This window comes from Rhynchophorus ferrugineus, unplaced genomic scaffold (genome assembly GCF_030347505.1).
Source record: "Rhynchophorus ferrugineus isolate W39M unplaced genomic scaffold, kcgeb_rfMv2 rfM9, whole genome shotgun sequence".
Lineage (NCBI taxonomy): Eukaryota > Metazoa > Arthropoda > Insecta > Coleoptera > Curculionidae > Rhynchophorus > Rhynchophorus ferrugineus.
Genome location: NW_027472588.1, coordinates 38,501,652 through 38,528,288, shown reverse-complemented (window position 1 = coordinate 38,528,288; position 26,637 = coordinate 38,501,652). Strand labels below are relative to the sequence as shown.

At 31.7% G+C, this 26,637-nt stretch overlaps 1 protein-coding gene across 1 annotated transcript in view; it reads left to right on the top strand.

Moving 5' to 3' along the window:
* The window catches only part of LOC143202883 (uncharacterized), a 543,964-nt gene that overhangs the window by 415,726 nt on the left and 101,601 nt on the right, over positions 1 to 26,637 (top strand). The gene's annotated exons all lie outside the window — the stretch shown is intronic.

Here is a 26,637-nt window from a genome sequence, read left to right as displayed (position 1 = left end):
TTCCAGATGGTACTGCAATCCTAGACATTGGAGATAACAACACTGAATCAACCATAAAGTTTCACATCGCTATTGCCGAAAGACAATACTGGACAGAAAAATGGTTTATCAAAATGAATTAAAACAAATCAGTGCATACTGAAACACTGTTATTTATCATCGAATTTGAAATATTCGTAATTTGGTGATTTCGGCACTAAAAAGTTATTAGCACACGGAATATTTACAGGTTGCTTGAAAATCATTCACCCTGACATAAACCAACCAAAAAACAAAGTTAACATAGCATATACAAGAAATATAAGTATTTTAAATAAACCGCGATGATAACACGAACCAACTAATATATATGCTAAATATAACGACAACAATAAACGCGAATTTATTATCTCAAGTCGGTTTTTGTCTTCAGACCAGCCATTGTTACCACTTTTAAGTTTTATTAGCTAAAGTTTTCACGGTATAAACCATATAAAAGTTTCTTTAGACAAGCAACGAAACAAATTTGTTAAGATTAAAAGCAATTTGGACTTCTTATTTTGTTGTATTTTGAGGGGAACCTTGAGATATTTTAGTATGAAATACTTTTTGTATATTTTTGAATAAGATTGAATTTTTATTAAAAACTGCTGTTTGTTTTTAGTAAAACCTGGAACCTATTGATATATAAGACAACTATACTTAAGAAACACTGAATAATTGTTTAATTATTTAAAACTAATATAGCTGCATCATTTCATGTCAGTTGGACAGTAAATTCTTTGAATAAATACATGTTATCGACATAATGGAACTGCAATAAGATAGCTTACTGCGATAGGCATTGTAATTCGAAGGAGAACCTGAACTTGAGACAAAGTTGAGGAAAAAGGAATGGACGAGTGAGGTTCTCGTACCATCATGACTAGTTACGATAAATAGGTGGTATAAATACCAACGATTTTGGTCGGTATTTTATTTCATTTTGTTGTGTTGTTTATACTATAAAAATGCATTAAACTAATTTGTACCTCCAATAAATGCTATATTAATATTATCTCATATACTTTATCCAAAGTTGCAGGGAACTCACGTCACAAAAATTCTGATTGTGACACAAATAATAAGACAATCTTTTGTTAAGTATTTATATTAAAGTAAATCGTTGTATACTTATGATACATTCTTCTTGATAGAGCACAGTTCTTTTTTAAATATTTTAAAATCTCTTTTTACCAACTATGGGTTTATCTGGGCTGGACCTACAGTTTAACATGGGCTCCGAACCACGGTCCTCGGGATTTAGCCAACCGATTGGCGAGTGACCAACTTAGAAATCATCCCAGAAAACATCCGATCTTACCCATCCTGGTTACTGGCGTGACTGGGGTCATTTTCCTTGTCGGATTTTGCACTCTTGTCTAGGACACTCACAAATACTAAACAACCACAAACATAAATTCACGACCGTGCCCAGTAGGACTCGAACCCGCTACTATTGCAACAGTAGGGGGACCGTCCTGTCGCGGCATAGCCGTAAATTTATGTTTGTGATTGTTTAACATTTGTAATTGTCCTTAGGCAAGAGTACAAAATGCGACAAGGAAAATGATCTCAGTCACGCCAGTAACCAGGCTGGGTAAGACCGGATATGTTCTGGGATAATTCCTAAATTGGTCAGTCGCCAGTCGGTAGACTTAATGCCAAGGAACGTGATTCAGAGCCCACGTTAAATTGTAGTTCCAGACTTGTTGGAGATTTAGATGTGAAATATTCGGATTCGAAACCTAAAATATAAGGATAAAAGCCTTTTCAGATGTGTTTGTAAATGCGGAAAAGATTAAATTACTTAAATAAATATATTTTTCGATTGTGAACAACATCAGCACTTTCTCTCGAAGATATCGGAATAAAAGTTGTCGATGAGAGCTCAAAAAAAAATAAATATACACATTCAGGTTTACGAACGTATCACGGTATGTGCTTTACAAATAAAAGCACAATAAATTCTCAACCAGTGACTTTCCCACAGTGTCATGTTATTTTCCCCTAGTTTAGTAGGGCTTTTATTATTCAAGGAAAATGTTCAAAGGGGATTGCCGATAGCCCCAGTAATAGCTGAATGTTTTCCTTTTATGCATTATATATATACGGGGCCATTCACGTTGATGTTTGTTAAAAGTTCTTGACCCATTGAGTTCGGCTTATTTAAAAAGAACGACGATTTTCGAATGACGACATCAAATTTTCCGTATATGTTGATGTTGTTCCGTCAGATATGCCCCATACGGAGAGATAAAAATAAGATATTGTATTGTATGTCGACGTTAACCTCATTTCGAAAGGTTAAATAAGGTTTCACGAGTTCCATTCATTCTTCTTTTAGGTAATATTATTTTCGTGTTAAGAATTTGTTAAATGTTTTCTGATATAATGATCTGAGGAAAACTTTACAAATGTAATTGATGAATATGAGGATTTTTAGTCTCATTCCCACAATCATAATTAACAGTTTATAGGTTATACAAAACATTATACAAAAAATTGTTCAAAGGAAGCGGTTTGGTTAAGATTAAGAAGTTAATTATTACTTCTATATTATATTAATCTTGGACGAAAAACGAACTGAACTAATTTTTGCTCACTACCAACATAAAATATATTATAAATATTTTACTCCTATTATTCTCCAGGTGTTAAATCATTTAATACCAACTCATAAAACACCCTTCGAAAGCCCACATGTAAAATGTAAAACAGAAAGCCATGGAAATAATGCCAGAAAATTACGGCGAAATATAATGGACGGTTTGTTTTATCTATGCGAATGCCATTTAGTTCGAAATCAATTTAACTAACGCAACATGAACTATATGTTTGCGTTTGGAATGCATGGAAATATTATTTTGACCTGAATGAACAATGTTCAGTTTGTCTTCTGACCATGAACTGCAAATACATTGGTGTGGAATAAATACTGACTTTTTTTTCAAAATATAAATACGCAGATATTCGCAAACGGTATAATATCACAATATTGATTGGAAAAAACTATTTTCCGTTTTTCGTAATAGATGCCTTTAAATATTACATACCGGCCAATATCACTATTAAAGACAATATCCAAATTATTTGAAAACCTTCCTTTGACAAGGATTAAACCAACTACTGAGGAAAAGCTTGGTTTCAGAAAACAACATTCTACGATTGATTAGGTTCGCAGAATCGCCGATGTTATAAAAATATCAATAGAAGAAAATAAAATTTGTTCTTCAGTATATCTGGAGGTTGCTCAAGCTTTCCATATAGTTTGGCATGAAAGTTTAAAACACAAGATTAAAATGTTTCTCCTAATCATTATTCAAAAATTTTAGAGTCATATATATCTGACCGATACTGTAGAGTCAAACAAAGAGATGCATATTATAATTTGCCGAAAATACAAGCAAGTGTACCACAGAAAAGCGTACTAGGACCAGTCCTTTATTTGATATCCACTGGGATTGAGTAACGGCTCAATGAAAATATTGATGCTACATTTGCAGATGGTATTGCACTCCTAGCCATCGGAGATAACAACACTGAATCAACCACAAAGTTTCAAATTGCTATTGCTGAAAGACAATACTGGACAGAAAAATAGTTTATCAAAATGAATCCAACCAAATCAGTGCATACTGATTTCACCAATAAGAAAAAATCAAGCACAAAAAAAATGAAAAAAAATGAAAGTGCAATTTTTAACTTTCCACGATTTGTTATAAAATAATACTGAAAGGAAAACCATGATTTTATGTAGGAAAATGTCAAGATCATCGAATTTAAGAGATAGGTTATGTTGTTTAACACTTATTTACATTTATATATAAATGTATATGTAAATGTATATAAATGTATGTATATATATATATATATATATATATATATATATATATATATATTGATCTATTCAAAGTTCCTGTACAAACATCATCAAGATGTTTAATGTATTGCCTACCGTAAATTCCTTTTAGAATCAGGCGATATTTTCCTTCTCATTTTATTCTCGTTAAAAAGAGACAGAATACTGTTTGATTAGTTCGAACACGTAAACGAATGGGTCTGTCAAAATCGTCCAATTTTCAGGCGTATACAAAATTCTTGAAAGCCGTTGTGATAAGAGATTATAACTATAACATATAAACTATTGTGGCTGTATAATTAACTGTAGTTTTAGATCTACTATTATGTTAAAATAAATTATTAAAAGTTGTTAAAAAATTAGTTAAAATAAGTGAAGGAAATGATAGATGAAAAACGAAAATTACAAAAAAATGGCAACAAAACACAACACTTGAAAATAAAAATAATTTAAACAATATAACCCAAAAATTGAAAATGGAAATACTGGAAATTAAAAACAAATCCACAAATGACTGTCTGAGAAATTTAACAGATGGTAAAGAAACTGATTATTCACTCTGGAAAGCCACGAAATATCTAGAGAGCTCATGTCCACACAGTCCACCTATAAGAGACCTATGTGGGAATTGGGCACATGACAATCAGCAAAAAGCAGAAGCATTTGCTGAATATCTAGAAAAAACTTTCAAACCAAACGAAACTAATATTAATTCTCTAATATAATTTGCCGGACATAGAGGCTGAAAATGCGATGATTGAATTAGTCACACCGAAAGAGCTAACCAAAGTTATTAAAACTGACATTAATCCCAGGAAATCACTAGGCTAAAATTTAATAACAAGAGAATTGCTGCAAAAACTACCAAGAAAGGGAATTATTAAACTCACCAACTTGATCAATACAGCATTTAGATTAAAACATGTCCATAAAATTATAATGATCCTAAAACCTGGAAAGTCACCACACGAAATAAAAGCCTATAAACGTATATCACTGCTGCCAGTAATATCCAAGGTTTTTGAAAAACTTTAATACCAACAAACCAGTTTGAGTTTATTAACAAGCATTCAACAATTGACCAGGTCAACAGATGTTATTGAAAAAGCCTACGAAAGTAAAAAAATATAGTGAGCTCTATTCTAGATGTAACACAAGCCTTTGATAAGGTTTGGCATGAAGGTTACCAAAACAATACACCGAACTACTAAAATCGTACATTACAGCCAGAATGTTTAGAGTTAAACAAGTAAATTTCTACTCTACAATAAAAGAAGCTAAAGCAGGTGTACCACAAGGAAGTGTGCCAGTTTTTTATCTACTCTACACTTGTGATATACCACAAATGGAGAATATTACGATGGATACAGTTGCTGATGATACTGCGATTAGATCTGTCGGAGACAATAGCGAAGAAGCCTCACGAAAATTACAACAGGCAAGTGACAATATAAATAATTGGGCACAAGCTTGGAAAACAAAAATTAATGAAAATAAATCTGTGCATGTGCAGTTCACCTACAATCAGATCCTGCAAGCACCAATAATATAAATCATTCAAGAAACACATAAAGAAGAAAAGAAAAGAACTGGCTTTATTTAGATATTACAACGATTATTATGTACATATTTTATGTGTTAAAAATCTAAGTTTTATTATTTTTTAATTTTCAGTAAGTTCCTTATTTATTTTTTGAAGTCGGTCTAATTTTTTTGTTAATTTTTTTTGATAACTACAAATCCATTTTTTTATTTCTTTTTCATATTTGGGAACGTATTGAACGTCGTGGTATATATATGGCAAAACCCTATTAACATTCATGTCAAATCTACATAGGCATATCTGAAAGTGTGAAGGAATTTAACAAACAATTGACAATAGCTGGCAAACAATATTAAAGTGAGAAAATATCACCATGTATTACAAGTAAGAGTCAACATAATAGAATTATTTTAATTGGCACGTTTTGATATTTATGTTTTCATTGTTTATACCAACATTTATATAAATGGTTTATAATTAATGTGTATAATTTAATTAACGTATAAATTAAGTAGAACATCATCAAGTCGATCAAGATTTTTTAAACATTAAGCAATGATGCACAAGCAAGCTTTTAACCACAAAATTTGCTGTGCATTGATAAAGGATTTATCCATTAATCTTTAATTAACAGTTAATTAAGAATATAGTCTCATTTGTTGTAGAGATCAAGGAATATCAATTTAAATATATGTGAGTTTAAACTATACTCTATGGGCTGTTTGTTAATGAGAAAAATGCTTTATATAAGCCTTTATTAAAATAAACTACAATATTAAAAAATAGTTAGTGAAATTCTACGACTAAATTAAACCAATTCGAAGACAAATTAAGCGTTAATCCATCAAGACTTTCGAGAATTGCGAATACGGAAACTTTATGTTCGAACTTTTAGTGTAGACGAGAGTTTCAGTTAGCGTGTGCACCAGATGTGTTTAAGTTCATTTCGCTAACTGACCGAGGTGATTTTTCATAAGTAAGTTTCACTTAATTTTCATCTCGATAGTGTTGATACTTAATCGGATAACGAGCTGACTGAGAATGGGACTATTAATAGTGAACGGAGAAAGATAGAATGTACATGATTGAATGAATAGTCTATTCAAAAATTTTTTGTACATACGTCATCAAGATGTTTAATGTACTGCCTGTCGCAAATTGTAAATTCGTTTTAGAATAAGACAATATTTTCCTTCTCATTTTATTTTAGTTAAAAAGAGACACAATGCGGTCTGTTTAGTTCAATGAGTGAGCCTGTCAAGGTCGTCCGGTTGTCAGACGTATGCAAAATTCTTGAAAGCAATGGTGATAAGAGGTTATAACTTTTACCTATAAACTATTGTGACTGTATAATTAACTGTAGTCTTTAGAGGTATTATAATGTTAAAACAAATTATATTTTCTAATATTTTTCTTCAATTATTTTATTTATAACTACAAAAGTAGTTATAAAAAATATTTTAATAAAAAAAAATAAGCCGACTTTAATTGTAATCTTAATTTCTACAGTATTATTCCAAGAAGCTTGTTGTATATGTACTACGAATTTTTCTCTTTCAAAATTTAATTGTTTAGTTGTCTTGATGTATACTATATGTATACACCTTGGGGTACATTTAGTTGAATTCGTTTTTTCAATTCTTCAGCAAATCCTTCCCAGTCTGTTCTCTTGTTTGTTAACGTTGGGTTTCTTTCTTTTCTTATTATATTTTCGCTCAACGTCAGAGTCACTGGTGTATGATCTGAACTTAGCCCAAAATTTTCTTCCAACAAAATACTATGATACAATAACCCATACCTTGTAATTTATTTCCAGCAAACGTTTTAACGTTCTTGACAAACTCCCACAATAATAAGCAATTCGCCGCAAATGTGACAATATGACTTTACAAAGTTTAGTGCTTGACACTTCATAACCTAATATTAAACTTATACCTAAATTTTAAAGTCTCCTTTTACCAACTTGGGGTTTATCTGGACTGGACCTACAGTTTAACCTCAGCTCCGAACCACGGTCCTCGGCATTAAGCTTACCGTCTGGCGAGTGACCAACTTTAAAAATCATCCTCAATCACAAGCATTTCAAGCAATCACAAGCACAAGAAAGAAAACAAATGAATGAGAATCTAATATAAGTAATAGTATATTCTCGTTAAGAAGTATCTAGTAGTTATCTAGTTAAATAAATATGTAAAAAAAGTGTATAATGGATATTATAATGTTATCAAATGGTTAACTGTGGAGAATTGCATTAAAATTGATGTTGAAAATATTTTTTTAACTTCTCGGCAATTTTAAAAGACTAAAAATGTAAAAAATATTTTCACAATATCCAGCATTCCTTTGTTCTAAAGCTTTTTTAAAATTCTGCGGGTGCGTTAAGCTTCATTATCCCTGGAAAGCGAGGTGAATAATAATTGAAAATACTCTGGATAATTTTTTTCTCAAATCTTTACACGAAATCTATCTGTTAAGTGTATTTATATATATATAACTCGAACAGTAGAAAAATGGTAACATATAAGCAGATTTTAAAACAATATCAAGGGTTGTTGACGTTTAGATGATTTAATAAATTCGTTTTTATTTCCTTATCATTTAAGCACTCATGCAGATATAGATTGACAAAGGTCGGTGATTATTTCTTTCTACTTCTTCAATGTCAGGGCGGTTGAATTTTTAGAAAACTTAGCGTGTTAATTATTTTAAATGACTTTTAGTTTCTTGCAACCATAATGGAATTTAATCATTATACAAATGTTTATTAGATAAAGAGTCAGGTATATATTGATCTAGTAGGACATGTTAAGGTCTATATATTCAATGATTTGTTAATTCATATTTTGGGTCCTATTTTAAAACTATTTCAATATACCCACAAAGTGCACATGTTTAGAAATGATTGATAATTGATTAATATATAACAGCAATATCTCTTTAGATTGTCTGGATTCTTTTTTCTTCCTATTTTTAGAAACAATCGTTTTACGAAAAAAAAACATTAAGCAATGAATGAAACAACTACATCAATATAGTTATAACCAATAGCCTGTTGCTAATACTAGAACATATTTTGTATTATATTCACGAGTTGTAGATATGACGACAGTATATAATACTAAATACATAGTAAAATAAACATATTGGTTAACATTTAATAAAGAAATTGTAGCTTTAATGATATAAAGAGATGAAAAGTATCAATCCAAGTAAACATTAAGTATAGTCTGTTTAAAGTTATTTTGTACAAACGTCATTTAAATTTGTGACATCAAAACGTCGAAATGTTGCTGCATCATCTCTGAGTTTTAGTTCACTTTGGCCTTGACATACGAAAAAATTCTAAACTAAATAAAATGATTGAACAAAAATGTTAGAAAATAGAATTTATTTTAACATTGTAATTCATCTAAAGATTACAGTTAATTATACAGTATTGTCTTATTCCAAAACGAATTTACAATTTGCCACAGGCAGTACATTAAACATCTTGATGACGTATGTACAAAAAAACTTTGAATAGACTATATAAAACAATCATTTGTAATAACATAAGTTCGCTAAAAATTATTATGTTTTATTTCCATTTTATAGTTCTTAAGCTAAAGTTCGTTTTATCATTCTCTATATTCTCTATGCTCTGTTGTTAATTAAATGTTGTAAAATTGTTTTATTAAAAAATCTTCTCCCGATAGTTTTATAAACTAGTCGTCTTTTCACTGTATCGAACTCAAACTCGCTAGTTGATTTCTATCTTTTGGGAATCTAGGGTTTTCTAGTACACTTTTGCCAAAATTTTGCATGATGACTTTCTTATATACTTCCAAATTCATTCAACATGGCTGACTCAATATTCTGATGATTGTGAGCTTGTTTGTATATATAGAGTTAAATAACAACGTCTAAAGAGCCAAAATAAAGAAAAACAATTGTTTTCTAGCATAGCTCTCCACATATATTAACTATAAACTGTCTACTGCCAACCTTTTTTTTGTGTTGCCAACACTTTACCTTACACATAGTGGAAATTCCAAACCTTAACGGCTTGATTGGCGCAATGATGAAGGCCACAGCACATTCCTCCTGCTGTTGCTACACACGGGGGTTCGAAACCTGCTGGACATGGTCGTAAATGTATGTTCCTGATTGTTCAATATTTGTGATTATCCTTAGGCAAAGTGCAAAACTTGAAAACGAAAATAGTCCCAGTCACGCCAGTAACCAGGCTGGGTAAAACCGGATATCTTGTGGAATCTTCTCTAAGAAAACCGTGGTTCGGAGCACAGTTAAACACTAGGTCCAGTCCAGATAAACCCCAGTTGCTAAAATAGAAACTCTGAAAAATACTCTTTTAAATTTTTTAACGTGAAGTATGTAACAATGAGTAGTAACAACAACAGATATACAGATCCTATATTCTATAGGATAACAATAAAAATGAAAAATATATTGTATCAAATTTAAAGACCCCATATAGAAGAAAAATATGTTCTCTTATGTGGCGTAACCCCAAACTAGATGAAAACGGTGGAAACGATTTGGGTTTATCATATATAATACAAAATAATGTGCATAAAAAGTTGCTTAACCCCTCTAAAAAAGAAAGCACTTTTGATATATTTCGAAATTTGGAACCTGAAAGGTCTTAAAAGCTTCCATCGCCGTTCATGGAAATACCAATATGTTACGAATAAATCTGGAAAGATATTTCGAAACGTGTCTTTAGTTTGACGACAATCTCTTTATAAATATGATTTAAATTTGATAAAAATATAAAATTGATAAAACAATGAGAAAGGATGGAAACTGAAATAATATAAATTTGAAAATATTTAAGGTTTTTTTGTACATACGTCATCAAGATGTTTAATGTATTGCCTGTCGCAATTAGTAAATTCGTTTCAGAATCAGACAATATTTTCCGTCTCATATTATTCCAGTTAAAAAGAGATAGGATGGTGTCTGATATGTTCGAACGTGTAACCGAAGTAGCCTAACAAAGTCGTCAAAGTCGTCAAACGTATGCAAAATTTTTCAAAATAATAGTGATAAGAGGTCATAACTCTAACCTATAAACTATTGTGGCTGTATAATTAACTGTAGTTTTAATGTTAAAATAAATTATATTTGATAACATTTTTGTTCAATTATTTTATTTAGATTAGAATGTTGTTGTATGTTAAAGCCAAACTGAACTAAAACGATTAGAAATTTACCAAATGCCATTTCAAACCATTTCAAGGTCAGGGTTTTATTGCTTTTCACCTAAGAAAGAAGTATTTTTCTGTGGCATATTTTGACTGGTGGTGCAAAATTAATGTACTACGACATTCCTAAACGGCAAGTCTTAGATTACGCCAAGATATTCATCCGCATCGACACCGAATAGTCCACTTCATGGTCATAAAGTCTTACTGTGTATATGGTAGTGTCACAAAAGTGAAGTATATTACGAGCTGCTTATTCTATCCGTCCCCTGTACTTGTTAGAATACGAATATTTCTTGTGAACTGTTTCTAATGTTTAGTCAATTCAAAACAGCGGAATACCGACGTGATCTGTTAAAATGTCGCAATGTTGCCACAACAATTCTGAATTCTAGTACTCAGAAACTTTGACAGATGGTTCCTCTCAATTCTTTAAGATATAATATTCAAACCACTGCAAAAAATAAGTTGTTCATTTCTCCATGGTAGTCACCGTTGGACTTAGAGGAAAAGACTAATTCTGCACTAGGCATTAAACCATTCCTGTTTCCAGCATGAAGAACTATATGTCTGCAATAAATTATTAATAACTGTTATGACTAACAAAACCTAATCGATATTTATTCCAACGTTTACCTTGGTCCATCAACTTTTATTTTCTTTACACTATATTTATTATTATCTTGCAATGAGCGACCCAATATACCATTCTGAAATATTCATGTCTCATTTAAATACATAAATTGATATAATAATTCTTCCTTGATGTTTTTAAAAATTGTATTCCTTTAAAAGCAATGTCTGGTAGTTCCATTAAACCCCTTCATGGATTATCTTTACACCACTTAAATCCTATATTACCCAACAGTGTTTGAAGGGTTGGTATGTTCTACATCCCTAAAATAGCTGCATATCTCTTTATGGATACTATTCAGACTAACGTATTAAATTATGTTTTGACTGAAAAAATTACTTACAGTTTTTATACATTTCGTAATATTTGATCTTTGATTCGTCACCTGTTTCGTATAAAGACGGTTTCTTTTTGATGAATTTAAGGTTATGCCGTTTTTAATTATTTGAGATATTTTAGTTATCGTGGCGGTAATTATATTCAGTGCAGCTGCAGCGTGCAAAAAAATAAATACCGCGGCAGTTTGAAATTTATTAAAACAAAGCGTTAAAACAACGTTTGCCAGTTTATAACCCGTAATTATAATATTTTGAAGAATTATGTAGAGGTTTCACAAACGTACAACTTTTGCAGGCTCATTCGGTTACATGTTCGAATTTGTCAAACAGCATTTTATTTCTTTTTAGATAGAATAAAATGAAAGGGAAAATATTGTCTGACTATAAAACAAATTTACAACTCTCGACAGGCACATATTGATGACATGCGTCACTACTGTTTTGAATAGATCATATATAGTTCATCACAATATATCGTATCGCAATAAATCGAAAGGAATTTGAATTTGACCTTCGGCAACTACATCAGAATGCCGGTTCACGATAATAAACGACTGGTATTTATGAAACATAATGCGAAATAAAATATATAGAAAAGTTGGTTACCCTTTGAATGGTAGAGCACTTTGATATATATCGAAATATGGAATCCGAAAAGGTTTTAAAAGCTCCTTTGTGAATCGCCAAATTCCAATATATTACGAATAAATCTGCGGAATAGTGGAAACTTTTTAATATCCCCAGACTTATGTTGATAGGGGCGAACTCCTTGAAAGTCCGATATTCGTACACTTGGCTGCACGAAATTGAAAATAATTCCGTCAGATTTAATCCGAAATCCGAAATGCATTTTTAATGTTTTTTAAATTAACGTTTCCAACATCAACGTATATGTTATCGTTTTTTTTTTTTGAGATATAAATTAATGTTTTTACATTTTTAGTCTTTGATGTTTTAAATATGTTTTATCTTTGTTAAAAAACCTCCAATAAGTCTTATAATTTCAGGCCAAAATACGTTTTAAAACTTAATAAAGATCAGAAAATCATATATAATAAAATATTTGTAGCAAAAAAATTGAACCGACTTCAAAAAATAAATAGGAAACTCATTAAAAAGTAAAATATAATCAATCTTAGATTTTTAACACAAAAAAAAACCTTTTAAATTAAAATATGTACATAATATTCGTTGTAATAACTAAGTAAAAATAATCAAAAACCTTATTTAACCTATCTACTACACGTATTTTATATTCTACTATATACACACAATTTAGCTTAATCTTCAACTACTACCAACTGATCACGTCAATTCAGTGTCGAGTAACAAATTAAATTTGTTTCATTCATAATTTAATGTTGTGTATTTGTCACAAAATTATTAATTATTATAATTTTTGTATTGTTTAGGCTCGGCACCAACTTCAAACTGATGAGTTGGTAGTAATAATGTTGCAAATAAATAAATAGGTTTAGGTAGGTATTAAGCTAAATAGCGTGTATATAGTAGAATATAAAATACGTGTGGTAGATAAGTTAAATAAGGTTTTTTTAGTTTTATTTAGTTATTACATGAATTTGTATTTACATATTTTATTTCAAAACGTTCTTTTGTATTAAAAATCTATGATTGTTATTTTTTACTATTTAGTGTGTTCCTTACATATTTTTTGAAGTCGGTTCAATTTTCTTGTTAAAAATATTTTTCTCTTTTTAGTGTTAGGTATTTACTCTTACTAATTACTTAGGTAATTACGCAGTTATTTCATTAAGTATTACAATGGTTAGGCCAAGTAAAGGTGCAGCCCGTATGAAGAAAAATAGGAATAAAGAAACAATGATTTAAAATAAGAAACGCTTCTGGCCCTGGGGTCCGCTACTTTACCGAAATCTTATATTTCTAGCCAATTGATATTTACAATCTTCTTTTGTTCTTGTATCAATATTTAATGTTTTATAATACTACTATATTAAAACTAAACATTAGAACAATTGCTTGTTGCTGATAAATGAACATAAAAAGTTAAAAATTGATAGGACTTTAAATATTAAAATAAAAACAATTGATTTGGTTCCTTTTTTATGAGTATTTATATTGTTGAAAAATTGAACCTTTAAAAATATTATTAATCGCTAGCCCATACATCTTGTTTTCTGGTAGACCATATTAAAATAATGTTTTCTCCTTTGATGCTCAACACAACTTTTGGTATCCTCAAATAATATTAGTTGGTGTTTAAGAATTCCCATACAGAGTTTCATAGATCTAACATTATTGGCATCATTTGCAATTTTTCTGACCATTGTTATGTTACAAAATCAAATATATTTTTTTCAAAGCTCAATACAAACGCATATATCATGTGCTGCGTCATCAATCATAGTCATATTTCATGATGGTTTAGTTTGATATGAACCAATTTTGACTTTTCACCGATTGTCTTCGATCTTAAATATATTCAACTTGAATTATTTGAGAGCAGTCATGAAAGTTTCCTCCACTTATGTCAGCAGTTCCACCAATTTCTAAAGTCAATTGACACTTATATTTTTCATAAAATAACTTTTTTTTGTTCTGGCCTAAAACCAGGTGGTGAAATGCATGAGGTCGTGCATTATAGTCGTGGAGATTTGCCCTGAAGTGACAAGTTGGACCGGGTTATGTGGGACAGTTGACCTCTGTGGGTCGCTACTGCTACTGCATTAAATTTGATAACGCGAAATAACAGATAGTGAAACTAATGATAGGTTCGCGAACTTGAGTTAACACACAACTGGATGCTGTCGTATGGGGGCAAAAGTTATAACTGCAGCGACGGATAAGGTTGTTTTAGCCTGGAAAAGGTAGAGATCAGCCGTGACGCCGATGCTAAGCTCCCAGCATGTCGACCAGCTCGCGAACAAGCGCATTTTCAGAAGAACTTGAGCTGAGTTGTTGCTTGTGAAAGAATTAGGATATGAATAAGAATTAAGATAAGTGCTTGATTTCTGGAGTGTCAGTTTGATTATTTCTGACAAGCCATGGAGCCTTTAAGATTCTCCTGAAGAGCTCATGTTGGAAAACTTGAAGCTGTTCCATCTGATTGCATGTAACAAACTTGAAATAGACATTAGATCCGTAGAGGAGTACGGACCGAATTAACATCTTCTAAAATAAGCATTTGATGGATGGTATGTCTAATAGGTTTGCTATCCCCAAAACTTTCTGGATTGTCTTCTGGATTTGGGTATGCCAACCGAACCGTCGATCGAAGTGAAGACCTAGGTACGCAAATTTCTTATGGAAAATGATGGCCTGGGTTTTCAGGGGGTTGATTTGAAACCTCCAGAATTTAAACCACTTTAAGTGGTAACCTCGAGCCTGGAGGCCTTGAAAAAAGCAGTGTCGTCACTATAAAACGCGACGTCAATGTACTATTTTCTCGGAAGGTTTAAAAATTTTAAATAAGGCTATAGCCAGCGGGGAATCTTGAGGTACGCCAGCATCGATTTGTTTTCCACTGGAAAGTGTTTTCCTGATCTTGATCTGGAAAGATCTGTCCGATAGATAGGATTTGATGAGAGCGGTTAGGTCTTCTGGGAGGCCTATTCATAAAATAACGCAGTGTAATAATATTCTCGGATATTTCTCCGCGAGTTCTTTGAAGTCTCATTGGTATGATTATCACACATGACTTGTAATCACAAAATGCAGTTTCTGGTGTATCAATTAGTGACAAAGTTGCTAAACCCTGTAGTGGGTCAAGATTCTAAAGCTGCACGAAGAGCTCTCTCCATCATTCAAATTACTCAGTGGTAAACTTTCAGAAAGTTGCATTCACTTTGTTAACATCGTGATTAGTAGATTTACTTCGACCGATTAATCTTCGAAGTATTTGGATCAACGTGCGCTATTCAGACTTCGATGTAGCAACTTACTGTAGTAAGTTGTTTTAGTATATATCTGTGGCGACCGCCACGACCCTTTAGGCCACCACCAATTCACCATCAACAACTACAAAGGTTGGCAACGCCGGTGGATTGGTACCATGCAGTTTCAGGGTATAAAAGACCATCAGGACGACGTCTCGCTCTCTTTTCTTATCACCGTCCCCCTGTAACAGTACCACTTCCACAGCGCTACCGTACTTCCTTCACCTTAACCTAATATCCTGTCAATCCTTCCATCGACCACATGTATCAATCGCAAGTTAAAATAAACAATTTTGATTCAACCAATGTTTTTAGTTCCCGTGCAAATTCCTTCCAAAAATAGTAGTGAGTGTTCTGATAGATAACCGCAGCGGCAGCCACACGTTTCGACCGACCGACCGACCGACCGACCCGACGAACATTCCTACATATCTCTCTATATAATATTAATTTTTGCCTAACATTTCGATTGAGTTAGGAGTATTTTTCGGAACCTATAAAATTTTCACCAGATTCGACAGATATCCAGGTCTGTCTTTTATAACAATCTAAAGAGCATATTGTAATGCACAACGAAAAATTGTTTCAGATATTTACTTTTCTATTGTTTCAATATTAGTATCATTCAGTTGTCAAGTGTATGAAATGTATTGTAAATAAGATCGTTAGAACGTTGTCTTCGTTCTGTTTTAATAAGATTATATCTGAAACCTTTATGCAATATTTAAATTTAATAGATAAATTCTCTGAGGAGGTGTAAGGCATAAATATTTGCGGTTGCTGAAACTATGTAAATGCATAGTTTTGGGAAGGTAAACACGGACAATATTTGAATGCATAACCGCCTCCCTTGATATTAATATTTACTTTTTAAAAAACACTGTCGAGAGAAAATGAATTATTTATAAGGGGGTCCTCGACCTTAAAATAGATTAAGGTTACATGCATGTATTTTTAAAATAAAATGTTATTCATGTATATATGGATGACAAATAATAATTATAATGTATTTAACTCCTTTTAACTGATTCTGAATATTACAAATCCCTAGAAATTAATTCTCGTCAAAAAAAAAGTAAGTGTAAACTAAATTTATACTTGGAGATTCTATGTACGCTACATTTTTAACAGGTCAATTGAAAATTCCCCGACCTGACATATAGATGGCGTCACTAAAATTAAATCTATATGCTTTTTAGTTAGCCCTAGGATCATTAGCTTGAGAATTATAGCATTTTGAATGAAGCAACTTTTTTTATTGTGAAAAATTGATAAAAAAGAATTTCACGTGTTGATAAAATATTGGAGGGGAGAAATGCAGTTGAAGCAAAAACTTGGTTTGATGCCGAGATTCCGGACACTGCCCCATAAGAATCAACCATCATGGGTTGGTATGCTAAGTTTAGAAGTGGTGAAATGAGCACCGAAGACGGTGAACACAGTGGACGCGCAAAAGAAGTTGTTGGCGACGAAAACATTTATACAATCCACAATATGATTTTTAATGATCATAAAATGAAATTGAATGATATAGCAGACACTCTAAAGTTATCAACTGAACGTGTACATCATATCATTCGAATATCTGAGTATGAGAAAGCTTTATGCAAAGTGTGGGTCGCGCGAGCTCACTTTTGACCAAAAACAACGACGGGTTGATGATGCGGAGCAGTATTTGAATATGATCAAGCGTAATAAACCCGAGTTTCTGCATCTATATGTGACAATGTATGAAACATAGCTACATCACTTCACTTCACTTCACTACACACTTCACGAAGTCCAATCGACAGTCATCCGAGTGGACTGAACACGATGAACTCGCTCCAAAGCGTGGGAAAACGCAACAGTCGGCTGGCAAGGTTATGGCGTCTGTATTTTGGGATGCGCATGGAATAATTTTCATTGACTACCTTGACAAAGGACGGCCCATCAACATCGAATATAACATAGCATTATCGAACTGTTGGAAGGACGAAATAGCCGAAAAACGGCCGCATTTGAGGAATAAGAAAGTGCTGCTTCACCAAGACAATGCACCATGCCAAAAATCCATGAATTGGCCTTGGAATTGCTTCCTCATTCATCGTATTCTACAGATCTCACCCACAGCGACTATTTCCTGTTCACACATCTCAAAAGAATGCTCGTTAGGAAGAAATTTTCGTCGAATGAAGAGGTGATCGCCAAAACTGAGGCCTATTTTGAAGCAAAGGACAAATCGTACTACAAAAATATTATAGAAAAGTTGAATAGAACCCTTGAAGGGAATTATGTTGAATAAAAAAAAACTAATTTAACCAAAAATATGTGTTTTACTATAGTAAACCGGAGACATTTCAATTGACCTGAAAAGACAGTCGTGGTAGCTTTGACAGATAAGAAGTACCAAATGTCAAACCAACAATTTTCGATATTTTCTACAATAAAATATGATCATTATTGCAGTCACGTATTGGAAACATTGCATCATGGTGTAGAGGCGTTAGGTTTAGTGTAAATGCTCCATATATAAATTGTTTCTGTCTTCCGTTGTAATTTTCTTCTGTCTCTCTTCAGTTTTCATACATTGATTGTCAAAGACTTAATGTTGCTTTGTCAAATAATTGTTAGTTGTTTAATCAAATAATGTCGGTTGAAGAAATAATAATTTCATTTTTTTTTTAGTAAACCTATTCTGTCATTCAACTTCTGTCATTGTTGAGGTTTACACCATCAAAAATGTTTTGAATATGATCAAACAAGAAGCAGTCGTACAGAGCAAGATTCGGGCTACAAATGTATGTTTTTTCTTTGTAATGCATACATTTTTATTTTCCAACCTGCTACTTATTCTTTTTGGCGTAATTTAATCGTTATGGATGGCATTAAAGTCAATATAACATACTAGGAATTTTAGTTTGATTAAGTTTGAGTCAGGTTTTTTAAGTTGTAGACGATTTAGGCGCTATAAATCCGTTAAGAAGTTGTAGACTAAGAGGTGTTAAGGAGATGTCGACTATCAGATTATTAGTGTAACTTCTTCGACTAGAAAATAGCTAGCGATACCCATGATGATTTAGACTAGGCCAGCTCCGAAATAATTCAATTTCGTAGTAACTTAAAGCATTTATTTCCATTCTTGTGGGAAATAAAATGAAATGGACTGTTGTAAGTTTATTGTATGTACGCATATTGTTTAAGTACACGTAAAAACCATTTTTAATATAACATTATCAATAATTTTCGTTTAATAAAGCTATTATATTATAACAATTCTACAAAATTGGATACTAAAACCTTTCCCGTTCATTTTGGCGAGCCATTCTATTTTATTGTTACAACAGCTCAGAGTAATCCTCTAGACAGATAACATTTGCAAACGGTAAACATTCGAAGTAATACGGAGTGTATAAAGCGTTGAAAAATACCGCATGTTAGCTTATTTACGAGAGAGCTGTTTCTATGTCTGAGATTAGATTGACATGCGGCTAAAACTTTTACGTCGTGACGCTCTGATTCTTTCTCAGATATACCGTTTGTTCAAAGCGCGCTTTGTAGCAGCTGGTAAATTTCAAACGGACAAATAAACGTACCTGTTAAATTAGACAAAAGCTAAGGGCTGTTTTATGCGTCCATTTAATGGAAAATGGAGCAAATGAGATGTATTTAAAGTTTAAAAAATCCTACGATAGTTAATTCAAAGTAACAGTGAACACAATGTCGAATCTATTGAATGCTGCAATTTATAAATTAGAACAAAAAGCGATGCATGCGGTCTGATACGTCTGAGCATGTAATCCAATCAGCCTACAAATGTCGTCTGGTCTACAGAATGTCTCAAAACATCACTGGTAATAACTGTAGGTTATAAACCAGCAATATTTGTCTTGAAGCTTCGTTTGTTTCAATATATTTCAAATTGCTGTTCTAGATTTGTATTTACTTTGATCGAAAACGCCGACGACATTAGATAGTCAGGGTCAGAAACAGATTGCGGTTCTAAGCAGTTAATTAGAACAGGAGCGAGATAATGGAGACCCCATCTTACTAGTAAAATGTTTTAGAGAGATAAGTATTGATACCGCTATAATATAATCTTACATTCACCTAAAACAAACGGTTCTGATACGAAGCGGATGATGAATCAAGATCATCTTGGGGTTGAACAAATTTATGAAAAAAATTATGTAAAAAAACAGTGAGTAATCTTTTCAATAAACATAATTTATTATAATTATTTTACATAAATAAAACTTAGAGTCATGAGGCTTTTTGAGGGATATTGGAAAATATAGGAATCAAATCATTTTGTAACGAATATTATTTTTATATTATTTAATTATTACATTGTTACAAGTCGTTTCCGACTAACCTACAATTTGTCTTCATAATAACTTAAATCTAGGTATATAACTAGGAGAACCCATCGGCCCTATCTGTAGTCTGTGATGAAATAATGTTTATACATGTTGCTGCTGTATTTCTTATTACACGCATCTCACCACACAACACTACACAAGATGAGATGTTTTGACTCTTTCGAGTGTGTTTTGCTCTGGTGGTATCCAAAAGTTGCAATACTTCTCATCAGAATGAAGTCTTGCCTCATGCCTCTTGCAATTATCATGATTTCTTGACTGACTGTGGGTATCCGAAGATCTCGATGTAGTTAGTCAGTCCTATGGATGTGCACATAATGCTTCCCAGGACTTTGTTCTGAAAAATTTGTATTTTATTTATGTTACTCTTTGCAGAACATCCCCATAATTGAACTCCGTATGTCCATATAGGTTTTAGTATTTTCTCATATAATAGCAATTTATTATGTACTGATAATTGTGATTTTCCTCCAATTAGCCAATGCATTTCCTATATTTCAATTCCAGTTCTTTTCTTTTCTTCTTTAAATGTTCCTTCCAGCAAAGTTTTGCATCAAAATTCATTCCAAGATATTTAGCGTTGATAGCAACAACGAATGGAACGACAGTATCACTTAATGTTATTGATCCTTGTACGGTCTGATTGTAGGTGAACTACACATGCATAGATTTACTTTCGCTAATTTTTATTTTCCAAGCTTGTGTCCAATTATTTATATTGTCACTTGCCTGTTGTAATTTTCGTGAGGCTTCTTCACTATTGTCTCCGACAGCTACAATCGCAGTATCATTAGCAAATGTAGCCTTCGTAATATTTTCCATTTGCGGTATATCACAAGTGTAAAGTAGATAAAGGATTAGCCCCAGTACACTTCCTTGCGGTACACCTGCTTTAGCTTCTTTTACTGTAGAGTAAGGTTCTTCTTGCTTAACTCTAAACATTCTGGCTGTAATGTATGATTTTAGTAGTTCGGTGTGTTGTTTTGGTAACATTTTCTGTAGTTTATGAACAAGGCCTTCATGCCAAACCTTATCGAAAGCTTTTGCTGCATCTAAGAATATAGCTAAGCATATTTTTTTTACTTTCGTAGGCTTTTTAAATAACATCTGTTATTCTGTGGGCCTAATGAATTGTTGATGCTTGTTAATAAACCCAAATTGATGTGTCGGCATTAGGTTTTTTCTCTCCTTTTTTTGTAACGAATGATTACGAGTAATGAAAAGTATACCGAATAATTAGTAAATTATTGAATCAACCACATTCTTCCATGTCTAGGTCAATGATGATCGTCTTATTTCATTATCCATTATCTCTTCCGGTATTAATAATCAATCCTTTCATTTTGTTTTATTCTCTTACTTTTATTCGCTGTCATCGTTACATAAAAGATTTGTCGCTCTTTGATTAGCCGCTTGTTGGATTTTTCTTAATTTTTTATTAAAATCGCTAATGTAAGTATTCTGATAGTCATTGAGAGTTATGTTCACTCTATTTATTAGTTGTATTTGTAATATCTTAATTTTTTATTTGTGTTTTTCTCACTTACGGTATATTTCGTTTTTTCTTTGACGTTAAAGAGTAATATGTAGCCAAGTTTTATTTTTCTCGCCAATCACTTTATCAAGTATCATTGCTATTTTATTTTGTTTCCTTTTTTATAATTTTTTAAAACTTTTATCCCTCTCAGTTTATAAATAATTTTTTACATCCAATCATCCCCAATTCTCTTATCTTCAGTTTTCTATTTGATATCATTTTAGTAATTTTCTAGTGTCTAATTCTCAAATCCATTTTTTCTGAAATAAATATCTTTTAATTAGTTTTTTATTCAATATTTTCCTTTTATCTATTTTCAGGATCAATATTACCAAGAGTTATCTCTTTTTCCTTTTTGGGGATATTCCTTATTGCTCACAATACTTAGTATTTCTATATATCTACTTACATCATTTTTGTTATGTTGCGGTCAAAATATAGGTAGAAAACTTAGCTTTCTGTTTCTTAAATTCTTTCGTTTATTCTTCGATCTAACTAGTAGTTGGTTTTTCAAACTTTAGTAGATTTATAATCATTTTATTATTCATTTCTTGCTATTAAAGCTTATTTTCTTTTATTTTCTTCTATAATTTTTCCTCTTTCTGTATTCTTTTTATTTCTAGGTATAACCTAAGTAATTGCAAATTTTTAGTATAAACAATAAGAGGATGGTAACATATTTTAGGTATAACATTTGTCCCTGAAAATTGATATAAACTTAATATCACATGATTTACTACAAGCTAGACTTTAATATAAGTAAAGCAATATCACAATACCCTTTTATTAAATTTATATACGAACTTATTCCAATCAATGCACCCTTACTCTTATAAATATCGGAACAGATAGCTGAGGAAAATTCCGCTCCAGAAACAAATATATCAAATATTCATGAAACGGGATAGTTAAGATGGAGGGTACAACAGTTACGCCAAGCCAAATTCAATAAAATCAAACAGCAATAAAATCTTATGTGGCACAAAGGAAATTGAACGAGACATAGGGTGGCGTAAGTAGTTATAATAATCTTGCAAGCTTTCTAGTACCTATCAGTTAAATTATTTAGTGGCAATTCTCCATTACTTTAGATTCGCGTTTGAAGCATGCGGTCTGCCTCGGATCGTTCGTGTAGACTTCCTTGTTTACGAATATAGGCTGTTGATTATTTAGAGCGAGAATTTTATATTGAATGTACGAGGATCGTACAAATGCTGAGAAAATTGTAGCAAAGCACATTACTAAAGGCTTATGTCATCGATGATGACGGTGATGTAATGTGATTTTTTGTGATTTGTGAGTTATTCTTATTTATTTTCTGAGAAAACGAAAGCTTCTTAATGCAATCGACGCAAATACATAGTGAGTCATGAGATTGATTAAAAGTAAAATATTTTCGAAACTAGGAGAATTATTTTGTGGATTTTCTTAAGGACTTGTTGAATGATTTATGTATTGTTTCAAAATAATACATAATATAATTTAAAAAAATAATTGCACTTGTTTCTCCTTCATGCATACATGTAGCTGTTTCTTTTTAATGGCTACATAATTCAAAGACTTACAGATTAACTACAAGTTGGGCACGACTAGGAAGGCTTAAATACTGAAAACCAAGGAAAAACTTATCCTTATAAGTATATCAGATAGAAACTTTAACATATATCAACAGAAATATGAGTCCTATAGAAATCTTGCTAAATAAAAAAATTAGACAGATTAGAAAAGTATTAATAGAGACCTCATAAATCAAGGAATATAACCATCCAAAAAAGCTTTTGTCCAAGAATTATTGAAATGTCTTTATTTCACCTGAGCATAGTTAAGTTTGCATAATTAATCTTAAGGCAATAAACACATTATTAGGAGTATTTTTTGCAACGTAATTTCAACAGCCTTTCAATTTTTCTACATTTAAATCCTCAATTTTTTACACTTAATTTTGCGCATTACTATAAATAGGATGTTTAAATATTAAATTGCTTTATAATTAAAAGACTTACCACGCACTCAGAAAACAATGAGAAACATAGATAAGTCTATTAGCCAAATCGATAAGCCAAGTTAGAATATTTAAATCTTTTTTCTAATTGTTAAGTAATATGTCAATCATAAAACTACAAATTATGAAATATGATTTTTATTTAAAAAAATGGACAAGTGACCATATCTCGAAAACAGCAAAACAATGCAATTCATAGGGGCATATTCCAAAAAGAAGTGCAGAGTGTGGAAGTTCTAGTACAAGTGCAAATATGAAAAAGAAATAGAAGAAAAGTTGGAATATGATTTTTAACTTGATGTAATAATACTGAAATATGAAATGTACTTTCAATTTTGTTGTCACAATTCTATAAAGAATTACATCCAACATTGCGAAACACCGGTAGGTAGGGTATCTCCAAAAAAATTAAAATATTTTGGGCTTTTCTCAAATTTACACCAATAAATTATAATTCCAACAAGGTTAACATTTTTTAGAGTTGGATTATCTTCTCTTTTGAATTCATCCAATTAACCATAACCAACTTCCAAAACAAAAAAGAAAACAGATTGAAGTTGGATTTGGAATTGTTCTGAAGTTACTCGAAGTATTCCTTGACATGGTTATGTGGAGTTTGGAAGAAGTATCACAGTTCTAGCTGCACGAGCACAATGGTAGATTGAAGGCTCCCAAAGTACGCTAGTCATAAAATGTTAGAGTTACCACAGAGATACCAAAACTTCTATAGAGGCTATGCTATGGATATTTGGGTAAAACGTTATTTAGAATTGTAATATGTCTTGACGGGACAGTGTTTCTTCAGGAGGGAGACGTTATATATAGCGCAATGACGCTACTGGATATTCTAAGAAGTCCATGTGGTTTCTGATGAGGTGATGTGTTTATATTATAAAGGTTTCGAGATACCAAAACTTCTATAGAGGCTATGCTATGGATATTTGGGTAAAACGCTATTTAGAATTGTAATATGTCTTGACGGGACAGTGTTTCTTCAGGAGGGAGACGTTATATATAGCGCAACGACGCTACTGGATATTCTAAGAAGTCCATGTGGTTTCTGATGAGGTGATGTGTTTATATTATAAAGGTTTCGTTTACAATAAATTAGTGTTGAGTGGTAGTGTCTTTTCGTTAAAATATGATTGTTTTAAAAAAAAATTTGTCCCTAAACCCCACATGTTCTATAACATAAATGATTTATATACATATATATATATATATATATATATATATATATATATATATATATATATATATATATATATATATATATATAAATTCGACTGTTCAACACTTAAGCGAAATTAGAGATAACGAAAGTTATTGTACACGTAAACTATTTTAATAGAATTGTTTCCACGACCGGAGCCACGTTTCCGATAATAAAACAGGGCACTACGCTTTACTAAACCGTTTAATTAAAATTCTCACCTGGCCATAAACCCTAGTTATTAAAACCGTTATTATCTGTCTTCTTTTAATGGAATAATTTTCGAACGGTTAGTATCATGATTTAGTGCTGATACACATGGGCGGGAATGAAATAATGAAAATTTATCTAATTCTTCGGGGCGGTTAATTAAAATCAGGGCCGAATTTAAAAACTCGCGGGAGACCGGTCCGGTTGGACGTAATGAATACCTTGAGGCGAATTAAATTTTTCAAATTCCCGACGCTATTTTAGTGATTTTGTTTTATTTATTTTTTTACTCTCCTTGTTAGCAACGAGATTTCTCTCGACTGGACCTACAGTTTAATCGACCTAGCGACCAACAATCGGACAGTACAACTTAGAGATCATCCCAGATGACATCCGGCCTTACACAGTCTGGTTACTGGCGTGACTGGGATGGTTAGTATTGTCGGATGTCCCACAGTTGCCTATATAAACTTTTACAATTACCATCACAAATATAAAGTACATCCATGCTCGAGCATGATTCGACGATCGACTATCACAACAATAGGAAGACCGTCCTGTTGATTTTAGTGATTTAAATTATAATAAGTTAATGGTATTTATATTTAATTGCTTCATTGAGTTGTATTTTGATTATGATAGATGCTATGATAATATCTACATATAGAAAAATTAATACCTAGTTTCTTGGTCACGCTATAATTCGAGAACTTTACCGGTTTCATTCGCCTTTTTTTTAAATTTCCTAATATTTCGTAACAGGTTCTTACGGAAAGAAAAATTAAGACAATTGAAAAATTCATCGGCCGGACTTTATCGATCAAGAATTTTGCAGACATTTGACGACCGAATGACTTTTGCAGGCTGATTCGGTTATACGTTCGAACTTATCAGACAACATTCTATCTCTTTTGATCTGGAATATAATATGAAGGAAGATATTGTCTGGTATTGAAACAAATTTACAAACTACAGTAGGCAATACATTATACATCTTCATGACTTAAGTTCACTACTATTTTGGATAGACGCACCAGAGACCAAAACTAACAATTTTGGGTATCAAAAGAAGTTACAGTAAACACTATTTTCAAGATTTTTTAAAATTATCTATTCCAATTCGAATTGGATATTCAGAGCTCAGACAGGGAAACGTCTGTCGGGTCAGCTAGTATGTAATAAATTTGTGCTGAAATAATGGGTTAGGGAAGAATTAATTTCGATTTTTTTAGCCACGACAGTGGCTTGGTTTACGAATTACTTGGTTTAATTTGATGCAGCTATTTGAAATCTTGATAATACAATAATTGCTACAGGTAAAACAAGAAAATCGTACTAAACTTTGCTAAATAAAAAAAATCAGAAGAATTAAGACGATATAAGAACCATATAGTATATTATTATATTATTAATAGAAACATAAAACAATAAAAACAAGCATTCATAGTAGGCTTGTTTATTTCCAGGTATTAATAAATTGTCTTATTTTACCTAAGTATAGGCAACACATTATATTTGCATAATTAATCTTGATACGATTCACACATTATTATAAATAATTTTTGTTAATATAATTTAATTTCATTCCAATGCAATGAGTAAATAAAAAAATATAACAGTGACAGCATGATTGACAGCGATTCATTGTTTGCGCCGGTTCTATTTTCGTTGCAGGTGGATGTAAAACTACATCCTAATTTAGCTCATTTAATATTAATCCTAATTATAAACATAGAAATTGCTTCAATAGCTTTCAGATTAGAATCAGAATAGGATTGAGATTCATAACCAATAATAT